The sequence below is a fragment of the Crassostrea angulata genome, chromosome 9 (genome assembly GCF_025612915.1).
Source record: "Crassostrea angulata isolate pt1a10 chromosome 9, ASM2561291v2, whole genome shotgun sequence".
Lineage (NCBI taxonomy): Eukaryota > Metazoa > Mollusca > Bivalvia > Ostreida > Ostreidae > Magallana > Magallana angulata.
In genome coordinates this window covers 12433971-12445991 of record NC_069119.1, presented here as the reverse complement: position 1 = coordinate 12445991, position 12021 = coordinate 12433971, and the positions used below count along the sequence as shown (strand labels likewise).

Genomic DNA, 12021 nt, shown 5'->3' with positions numbered 1-12021 from the left:
ATTCCTTGAAAACCTTTCGTTTAATGTTAACATGGGCGCAATAGCGTCAAATAAACATGTGGAAAAACAATTTAAATTTCTACCGGGAAATTAATCCAAATTGTTGGTATTATTTTGTTTACGAGTTTTTAAATAAGAGGATTTTCCCGATATATTTTTTCATATTGATCTGTAATTAAGTAAATAAATAAAATTCAGAGTTTTACATTAGGCTATCTTTTTAATAGGGTAAACGAAAATCCATTTACTCTTAGACAAAAAATAAAAAAGTATTTGCAATGGTACCGGTAGGGTGCAATTGTCGTTTTTGCATATTGTAAGGGCACAAAAATATTGCTGGTTAATATAATTCATACTTTCTCTAACAAAATAAAAAGTATCATACTGGATTTCTTAAGATATATGTGATTTTCAATCCATATATAGTCTTGTTAGCGTTGCAAAATTTGCAGGATTGAGTTTAATTAGTGGGGCAAGAAAACTTAAATCGATTTGATGTATATGATGAAGTGACACTAATGAAAACACCACAACATCTGGGGATTGATTGATGATTTAACAATAAGCATGAGATAACTCACACATTTTCATTGTGACGTAACACCAACTACCCTTTATTTCAGTTATGACGTCAAAATTTATATGACGTCATAATTGATTTCATTTTTTTTTTATTTCGCGGTTTTTTTTTTTGTCTCAATGAAAAAATAAGAGGACACAAGCATTTTATCAATTTCCACGAAAACGAAATCCGCATCATATGGTTTTGAATAGTGTTTTAGAAACATCAGATTACACATAAATCTAAGATGTGTTTTTCCTGAAATCGGTGGACTTGGAAAGGTTTCAAATAAGATGTTTTCGTTTACATAATAGTAGTCCAAAATTAAGACTTTTGTTGCATTTTATTCTATTTTTAGATAGTTCATCAGAAATTAATAAAAGTGAATCATGATATTAATAGCGATATTATTTTCGAACATTTTAAGCATAAATAACCCCCATAAAAGTCACACATAAAATATACATATTTTCACGAAATTGTTTACATTTTATCAAAATTAAAATTGGAAATCATGAACTTTGACCTTTTGTAGTTATGAACGGGACGGGCAAAATTCATTTGAATTTCATGAGAGAAAAGACTTTAGTATAGTGAACAAAATTGTATGTAACTTTGGTACAACCTCTAAAAAATGCAAGCCGCAAACCTTACCTTAAATATATATCTCGGAAGATACTTTCTTTAGAATTGCATGTAACCATGTCATTTAAACATTAGATGTAATAAGTATCTTAACATTTGTATTCATTTCTTCTCTCTCTCTCTCTTTTCATTCGCAAATCTCTTTTAGTGTAAACCTATTTTGCTGTTGATTCTGTTTAAAATAAGAAAGACATTGAATTACAGCCTTTCAGGCTCAAAGAATTTACATTAGCAATGTTCACTTTTCAACGTTGTAAATTAAAGAATCATTCTTTGAGTCTTATGGGGTGACCATTATCGTCGAGGCGTGATCAAATCCAATAAAGGCCGAAAGGCTTTATAATAATTTCAATCACGATGATACCTTAAGAGGGATCGATGGTCGTGGCCTTGTATTGTATTAATCTCCTTTTCAAAAAGAGCTTTATATAAAATATAGAAAATACCCAAATTTAAATTGTAAATGTAGGAATTTTTTCTTTACTTAAAAATCGTTGATGCTAAACAACTCATACCTTGAAATGTTAGACGGATTAGATGGTTAATGTCTTTACCATTGATCTTCTCTAATGTTCAATGAATGATATCTTATTACTTATATTTGATTTTCAGTCAGGAAATATACCATTAAATATTTGATTTTGGACATGTTTACGTTGCTTTTATGATCTCCACTTCCTCCCTTACTTCTAAACAGTACATTATTGATAAAACGTATCGAACTAGTATGTGTTTCACATTAAATTATACGCGTAGTGTTATCGCAAACAGAGACACTGGGAAATGTAAATATTCAATTTTTAGTATTACATACATTAACTTATTTTCTTAAAATATATTGTGTGGAATTTCATTTTCATAGTCAAGAGACTGTTGATATTTATTAATAAATATATTTGAATTAAAAAATGCATTACAGTGTTAACAGTGAAAAAAATTTATTTCTTTACCCCCGCCCCTTCCTCAAATAATCATGATGATACTTGCTAGATTATCGTTAGTAAATCAAAAACATGTTTAGGCCATTAAATACACACCGCTGGTTTGTCGTTGCATTTTAACGAAAATCTCTGTATAAGATATTGCAAATGTTCAAAATGTGAAGCCTAACTATTTTGATTTTTATCAAATTATAGTTATTGCCCAAAATCATCTCGTTTTAAAGGCAGATCTAACGGCTAAGCTGGTGACCACCTAGCTTCCTAAACCTGCATGATGTAATTCTCCTTCATAATGGATGCAAATATTATATACCTATTTACTGGCTATGAGGAAGCGACTGATCAAGTTTACTGTCCCCCAAGAGAGCAACTATTTCACGAGGCGAAGCTAATTTACTGCAGCTAGAGCCGTATTTCACTCCATCCTCTGTATATGCATTATTCGATGATATACATATGGTTATCATCAAAACAGTGTCTGTCAAGGGACTCAAAAATGTATTAGATTTTCCACCATCCTTGGTACTTAAAAATAATTACACCACGTAGCTTAAATAGTGTGTCCTTTCATCGAGTAATACTTGTAAAAGAAATATGCCTTCATTAACTGGAATTACATTAATTTTACACTGATTAATAAATCACAGTTTTCCTGGAACAATGACGTCAACTTATTTCTAAAAAAATGATTTGATCTGATTGGATCTATAAAGCTATAGCTGCTTAATAAAACAGAAAAAAACAAGACAAGAATCATTATTTTAAGCCTTCTTGAAATAATGTTACAGAACGTAAAAAGAAAGTTATTTTTCACATTAACAGTATGTACTATATTCTATGTCCATGGATCCACTGTCGAAATGCTACACGGAGAACGGTTTTCTGGACCTGTGGTGACAGTTGTAGCGACTGTTGGTCAGAAACAGTGTGTAAAAGAATGTCTAGCTAGACCAAACCTTTGTAAAGGGATAAATTACCAAAGGAAGCACTTGTTGTGCGAGGTAGTATCATCTACAGAAAAATCAGAATCGTCACAAGATTACGCTAAAGCAAGCATTGAGCAGGTAAGAACATATAATAATCTTATAAGTTTGAAAAAAAAGCTTTAACGTTATATTAAATGTAGAAAAATAGCTTAAATATTGAGCTGGGTTACTATGCCAGTTACCATGTGGCATTTTTGTCCCTGCAAATCATGTAAAGAGTTTTTTAAAAAGAAAATTCAAATATGTAATTGTATGCAGTATAAAAATCGATTTGCTTTTAATGGTTAGTATCATTTTTGGAAGAAAACCCCCCACATAGGAACTCACATTATATTTCATGTATCTTCAAGCTCTTCATCTTTAAACTTTGTAAGCAGACACACCGTGTAAAAGCCGATGATAGGCAATAAGACCTTTACTTAAAATGTGAAATTCATGAATCTAATAAAAGGCTCTAGAATGTTAGATGGGAACTCTGTCGATATAAGCGATTTTATTCTTAAAATTTATTGATTATTTACTACTCCTAGCTATTTACATCTAGCTTACTTTTATCAAATCCATTATTATAATGAGCGAGGATATCCTTTGTGATTTGTTGGGTGTGTTTGCATCTGGTCAAAATAGGGAAAACATAGTTCATGTAGATATCTGGAAAATGCATGTTAAAATTCCCTTCTTTCTGTACATGTTTTAAAAAGACATTGATTGAACTGGATTTGGGCATTCTTTCATGTACATTTATATACAAATATATTGAGTGGATGCAACAGAATTAATGTTTGATGAAAACTACTATTCCCGAAACAACAATTATGTTTTATTATAATCATGTAATCAGCTGCAATCATGAACCGATCTATTACAAACTTTTAACTGCTTTTACAATTTTACAGGCCAGAGATCCCATGAATAATGAATAACCAAAATTATTCTCTGGTTCATTAACTATTGTATATGACTAATAATAATTTTATCAGAGAATACGCAGTATATTGGTGTAGCATAAACCCATCTTCAATGAACAAATCTCTTTAATCAGTTAGTGGTCATTAACACCAACGATATTGCATGCAAACATATCTGATTATTTAAATTAATCTTGCCGATCGATTATCCAGTAAGTTGTTTTATCTTTATTGTTTAATAAGCTCATCTCATATGAGAGATAAAGTGAGCTTTTCTGTTCACTCTTTGACTGACGTCCTTCTGACTTTTTTTTTTTTTTTTTTTTACAAATTTAAACTTCCCCTTAACTCATTTTTTTCAAAGCATTTTGGGTTAAGGGGGGATTATGTTTGTTTCAATGAAGAGTCAAATCCTTTTTAAGTCATAAAATTTGAAATTTTATTAGCTTTTAAAAGAAATCATTTTTTTCTTATAACACATTTGGGCATTATAATAGAAATTTGTATTGAAGATTCCTGAGATGATGCAAATTCAAGTTTGTTAAAATTATGATCCGGTGGGGTAGGGTATATCACAATTGGAGGGGGGGGGGGTTGTTACATAGGAATTGTTAGAGAAAATCTTTCAAAATCTCTTCAAAATCTGTAATCCTCTTAAATTATGAAACAACAAAATGGATTGATGACAAACATAAGATTTTTTTAATAAGAAGAATGATGATCACACATAATATTATTACATTCTCTTTTTAAAACAAGCTGCTCACAAGGCAATAAAGACACCAGAGGTTCTTTTTTAAAAACTACTTTGTACAGAGAGATTTTAAAAAGTTATACGACTCTATATTATTTATACATAAACAGATGACATATACATATGTATATTTAAAGCCTACACAGTTTTGTTCATGTAATTGTACAATAATTTCAATGAAAAGCATTGACTCCGATGTAAAAAAGATATGTCTACTTATTTTTAACATATTTTTGTTAAAAAAGAACAGTTGGTTTGTGGCCATTCTTTTGAATCCATCTTCCCAAGTCAAGCTTTTATGATCAACTCCGCTATTCACTTAGGGTTTGTTGATTTTTCAGATGGATGAGATCAATAGTTGTCGTGCATGTACAGCGAATCAGAAGTGTGTGCAGCTTAAAAACAATAGTACATACTGCGTCAAAGGTACGTGACATCAGTTTTGAATAGTTTCATTTAATAATTGAAGATAGGATGAGTCTGTGAAACTTTCATTTTTTCTTTATATTACAAAGATTCCCAAAAAGTATATTTAAATTCAGTTTTCCCTGGCTATTCATAATGAAAGTTTTATATGACTATTAGATAACTTCTCAATCATACTTGTTTAAATCAATTAGTGTGCGTAAACATTTTTTTGACATTTTCCAGTTTATTCTTGTATGCATCACATAAAACCCATTTTATTGTATATATTTTAATAGTAAATTATGAACATTTTATCTTTTTTTATTACATTTAGACGATGTTGACATGGCCGACTGCGCAGGTTATAGTAGTATATCACCATTTCTACCGAATGGTTTATACAGAATTAAACTTCCAGTCGTTGGTCACGTGACAGCATTTTGCGTAATGGACATTGATGGAGGAGGTTGGACTGTAAGTGTTTTATTCACAATAACGCATTTACATGTATTTAATAGATCCACCTTATTTTTTATTTGTCCATTTAACTTTTGATTCCTCTAACTTCTAAAAACTTTATTAGACGAAAATTGCAATTGTTTGACAAATAAATTCAATCTTGAGTTTTTGAAAGGTCATTTTTGAATTTTTAAAATTTGACTACAATGTACATATAAGGCATATGCTTCTTTGTTTTTAATTTGCAAACAATTATGAGCTGATGTGTAGCACAACTACCACAACATTTCAGAAAAATTTGATTTTCAAAAACCTTCATTGAAAAGAAATAAGTATTGTTCTCACATGAATAAGTAATGTAAATGATACTTGTATGCAAGGAATATTAAAAATAAGAGACCCAATGGCAACAGCCAATCAAATATGCATTAATTTGACAATTCTGTAAAGATTCCACCCAATTTTTGACCGAAAAGTACCCATAGTGATCATTATTTTAAAAAATATATCTATTTTACCTGAGGAATCTTCTATACGACTTTAAGCTTTTCAAACAAGAACGCTTTAAAGAAGATTTTTAAAAAAAATGCTAAAAAATATTTAATAATTTTAAATTGTGTCCCTGTGAAAAGGGTGTGGCCCTTTAATTAAACAAACATGCATCCCCTTAAACTCGCGATATTTCGTCTCAAGTTTGGTTACTAAAAATCTGTGAAAAGTTAACAGTCGGTTGGCCGGATAGACGCACAGGAGGAGATGTACATTCGTGAATAATAACAGACGGATGGCCGGACAGACACACAAACAGACATACGGACGGCGGACAAAAAGTGATAGAAAGGTTAACATATTGAAACTAATTTGAAATCAATTGTACGAAAGTAAAATTGTTAAAAACATGATGTGAGTGACCATTTTTAATTGGCGTGAATTTGATACAAAATGCATCAAATTAATATTTTAGTAGCAATAAATATGCATCAGGCATAATGGTTCTGATACACCGAAGAATGAAAACATAGATTTTTAAAGTGCCTTAATTAATCATTATTCAATCAATATACCCTATCTAGCTTTCTGAAATTACAAACTTTATTGGTACTTATATCTTATAAAATATCAAAAGTATAATGTTCCAATATGAGTGCAAGAATGCATAAAAGTTAACCAACTTGTTTAAATTGCAAACTTTTATTGTTACTTTTTTGAAATTTATCAGAAATGTTGAGATTAGGTTGGTTTTTTCGATATTTCTTCTTCTTTTCTTATAAGATTGCAAGTTTTGAAATTGTCACACATTTTTTGTCACCAGGAAAGTAAAAGCAAAACAACGTACAGGTAGCTGTATATTGTATTAGACCATTGATACTTGTTTCTGTTTTATGTGTCAACTAGATAATATACGTTGCTTGTGATAGGTCATAATTAAAGAAGTGATCATTTTAACCGAATATAAACCAATATCTGATAAAAAAAAAGAATTTATATGAAAGAAGACTAGTTAAATGTTAGGGATTTTTAAATAAGAGTTAATGTTTTTCTTTAAATCTGATAGCTGGTATATTTACATATATTCAATTGAAAGCAAATCTGTTTTTTTATAATGCATCTGATGCACTTATGTTTTCTTTTTTAAATAATTCATAAATGAGTAGAGAACAAGACTGATAATCATAAATTTATTGCAGACACTAGACTCAATAAATGTTAAATCGAATCTACGCCTCAATAAAACCTTACTTGCAAAGGAAATTCATTCCACACAAATCTACAAAAGGCAACGTAAGGAGTCCATATTATCGCCCCTAACCTCTGGATATTTCAATTCTTTTTGGGAGTTGATTTTAAACAACTCTCCTATGCAGTTACTCTGGGAAACCGAAAGTGAAACAGTGTTTGGACCTAAGCACAAATCATCACCGCTGACAAGACTTAGTTCTTGAAAATAATAGAAATATTCGATGTAATGTATGCTGAAGCATTGTTTTTTTTTAAGGAAACGTATCTATAAACATTTTGAAAATAGTCAGATTTTATATAATACGAACAATTTAGATATTTTTGTAGTCTTATGTATTTCCACGCCAGAGTTTGATAAACAACCAGACGCTCGGATGTCTCCGCAAATCTCCGACAAGCAGAGAGAGGCTCTCTTGCCAATCGCAAGCAGAGAGAGGCTCTCTTGCCAATCACAACTTCTCGGGCCTTTCCGGCAAGCTCGGAGACAATATGTTTTTTCGAGCTTGCCGGAAAGGTCAGAGAAGCTGCGATTGGCTCTCTTGCTTGTCGGAGATTAACGGAAACAGCCGAGCGTCTGGTTGAACGAGACTAGAGTTCGATATCAATAGTGCCTGGATCCATACGATTCTTAGCATTGTTTCAATTACTAATACATAGTTTGAAATCTGTCTTTAAATATTACACAACATGATTCATATGGGGTTTCTTGACATTCTTGTCGGAAAAGTCTGAAAATTCATAATAAAAAAAGCGTAATTCAAATACAGACTAGAAACTAATTGCCATGCAAGATAAGTTGATTTTAAAATCAATAATAATCGATAAAATTGACTCCCGTCAGTACTTCAGTACTTTGATTTAAATTTATAAGGTAAAATTACCGAGAGTATGCCTTTTATCCCATCGCCCCGGACTGGTGTATATATATACCCGTCCTTCATCTGGAAATTTTAAATTTCCTAAATGTACAAGTTAGAATTCCGGAAAATATATCTCGGACCGACCTGGCAAACAAACATATCTCTCGGATCCCCCTTTTCTCAAAAAGATTTCTGAATGTGCGTATGGATTGTAAATATCTTTCATTATTTTAAAAAAGGTTTTCCAGCGTCGATTTGACGGCTCAGAAAATTTCTATCGATAATGGGCGGAGTACAAAAACGGCTTTGGGAATATAACAGCAGAATTTTGGTTTGGTATGTCGCTGTTTAAATTCAGTTATTTTTTTTTCAGAAGCGATCTTAATAAATTGACTGACATAGATACATTATAAATTATCATTACGTTTAGCTATAAAGAAACTAAAAAGTATTGAAAAAAAAATAACTTCATTAAAGAAAAACAATTTTTTAGACTCATAATGACAAATTATATGAATAATTTAATAATGATATGAATATTAACCTATAAGATCCGCAACAATAAGCGGTAACCATTTATATGCGGATAAATGATATCTGCTTTTAATCGTGTCACAATTTGTGTTGTTGGCAGTGTTCGCCATTTTCTCTTTTCAAAATTGAAAAACATGATTATATTGTTGAGATTTAGTTCTTCGGCAATTTATGTCCCTTCCATTTAAAAACATTTTAACTACGCGGGTAGGTCAAGAAAGCATACTGGCAATTTAGATTGAAATTCTTAATTTGATTGTTATAAATAAAATGGTAAGATTAAATAACTGTTTTGAATCGGATATAAAGGTAATATTATCCTTTGAATAGATGCCACAGTAATAAAATCAGGTATACTCTGTCCCATGATATCCTCAATTCCTATTTTGCTTAATAACTCGATATTTATAAATCTCTCAGGGTTCAAACGATGTTCTTTAAAAAGTATGAACATTTTCCAAGAGTTCTCAGTTGACACGATCCCGTTAGCTTATCAGGTTTTAATCCACGGTTAAAAATGTGATTTCTACGGGAATTTTGAACCGCAGCAAGGCGGGATGATAACGTTGAAAAATTCCACAATATATTCCGAGTAATTCCGAATTGAGAAAAGATGCAAACATTCAACATTATAAATCTCCGTAAGAAATCTGTTTTCGTTTCTATGATTTTTTTCGACTGAAATTTTTTTAATGATAATGTGTTAATGAAGATATGTTTGAAATTTTCCTTTTCATCGATTTCAATTGCATCATTGCCACACCAGTACATATACATTATCACATGATAACTACATGTATAAATATCTTACTATATTCCTTGACATAAATTAAGATAGTACAACACTATGCCACAGCTTCCACAGAACAAAAGCAAATCAAAATAAAGCAAAGCATCTCATATCAAAACCGCTGCTAGAATCCTATATTCTCCTCGATTGAATAATTATTCATCTGGTTCTCAAAAAAAAAAAAGAAAACTTAATAACTTGTATACAGTTTACACGGAAAACAGTATGTTGCATCAAAGCATAACAAAACAAAGGATTCTAGCAGCACCTTTAAATTAAGCATTGATCAAACTATCGATTCATGTAAAATTTGAGGTTTAATATATACGGGGAAGTACTGTTCTAGTGGGATTTTTATATCGTAAACAACGACAGAGGAAAGCCTGGTCAAAAACTAAAAGCAACATTACAAACCTTTTAGCGAATGATTGATAAAATTAACATCTCCAACGATATATATTTCTTTGTTCAATGCTCAAAAAATCACACCGAAATACTTTGTTTCAGTTCTTAAGGTGGGTCGCGGGTTTGCTTTCGTCATCAAATTCTGTAGTCGATTTAGACAACTCGACTGGCTGTTTTGTGCACATTTGTTTATGACGTCATAAAGAAGACATCTCAAGGTTTACCGTTTCACATTTTCTAACGTCAAATGCTCTTAGATAAAATAAAGTAATTCAATTTATGTCTATAGTGTAATTACTTAAGTAGCAATTCATACCAAATCTTAGTTTTCATGTAAGAATCGTAAGTTGGAAATGCAGATTGCAAGCAATACACCATAACTGCGTAGATTATTAGCAAGAATTTGTGACAAAAATTGTCTCCAGTATTTTGTAATAGTTTTTGGTCCTCTTATCGTTGTTTAAATGGTTGAAAAAGTACATAATACCTAAGATTTGTGATTTCACGAAATTACAAGTAAATCAGATTCCATGTGCTTCTGTTATGAAAGCTTCAATTATTACACATAAAACTGATTATGGCTACTGAAAAAGATATACACATGTGGAAATCATCTTTTTACAGAATAATAAACAAGTTTTAAATAATTACTTACTCTGTGGCTAAACTTGACAAAAAATACAGAGCGTGGTATTCAATTACATATACTAGTAATAAACAAACGGCTGGCTTCGTATAACAATTTTTTCGAAAAACACAAGAGAGCTCTAAAATGAAAAATCAAAATTAAAGAAAGATAAATCTAACTCTAAAATGGACAGAACAGCCTCCTTAACATCCCCGCGTAAATATTATTTTTTTTCACAAAAGACGAGGCCCATAGCCCAAAGACTTAATACATTATGTCATATATCAAAGAGGTTCTTTAGTAGAGTAGACTTATTTCCCTTTGACTGAAACATATGTATGCCTAAACGTATTTCTTGACAGAGTGTGATAAGGTTGATACAACATACTTTCCTCTTTTATACAAGGCAATGAGAAGCTCCATCATCTTCTAAGTCAAGGATCATTTGAACTGCGGATGGACATGAGTGATTTTACAGACCAGACTCGCTATGTCAAGTATACACATGTAGATGTGATGGACGAATCCAGCAAATACACCATAAGCATATCAGGATATTCTGGAAATGTTGGTAATAACATTATTAATCCTTCATTTTTTTTTAATCTGCAGTTTTATTCAGTTAATACTGAAATTAATTACAAATAATAAGATTTTTTCTTACCACACGATAGATGAAATGGTCAAAATTGCTAAAAAAAAATCAAGATAGATCTTTAGAGCAATACGTTGACCACCCAAACTCCAAACATGTGGTCAATCTACCCGGGTTTTCTTTCTGTAGGTGACTGTTTCACTGGTAACCATAGCATCAACAGTATGAAGTTTACAACGAAAGATCAAGATAATGACATGGACGCTTCTAATAATTGTGGAATTTGGTTCCCGTCCGGCTGGTGGCATAGAGCATGTCATTGCTCAAATCCAAATGGGTTATATCTAGCTGGAACAAACGACTTTGGGCAAGGAATTATCTATGAACCGTGGTTAGGCTACTATTATTCCCTGAGAACCGTTCGTTTAATGGTAAGAAAAGTGGGTAAAAAAATATGATAGTAGTGACTTTGACATTGACCAATGCGCAGTAGCGTCAGATGACTGTGTAGAGAAACAATTTTAAATTTCTAACAGAAAATTAATCCTATATATATATATATATATATATATATATATATATATATATATATATATATATATATATATATATATAATTACTTATTAGGTTAGTTACTGACTCACTACGGAAATATATTGGGTTGATCAATCTCATAGATGGCGAGGCGAAGCCGAGCCTTCTATGAGATTGGTCAACACAATATATTTCCGTAGTGAGTCAGTAACTAACCTAATAAGTGTTTTGTTTTCTCGAGGACTTTCAAGCGACATATTTATTCACAAATA

The 12021-nt window shown here is 31.2% G+C and overlaps 1 pseudogene; it reads left to right on the top strand.

The window, feature by feature from the left end:
- The first annotated feature begins 2935 nt into the window (after positions 1-2935).
- On the top strand, positions 2936-11704 carry LOC128164249 (ficolin-2-like; annotated as a pseudogene).
- The last annotated feature ends 317 nt before the right edge of the window (positions 11705-12021 follow it).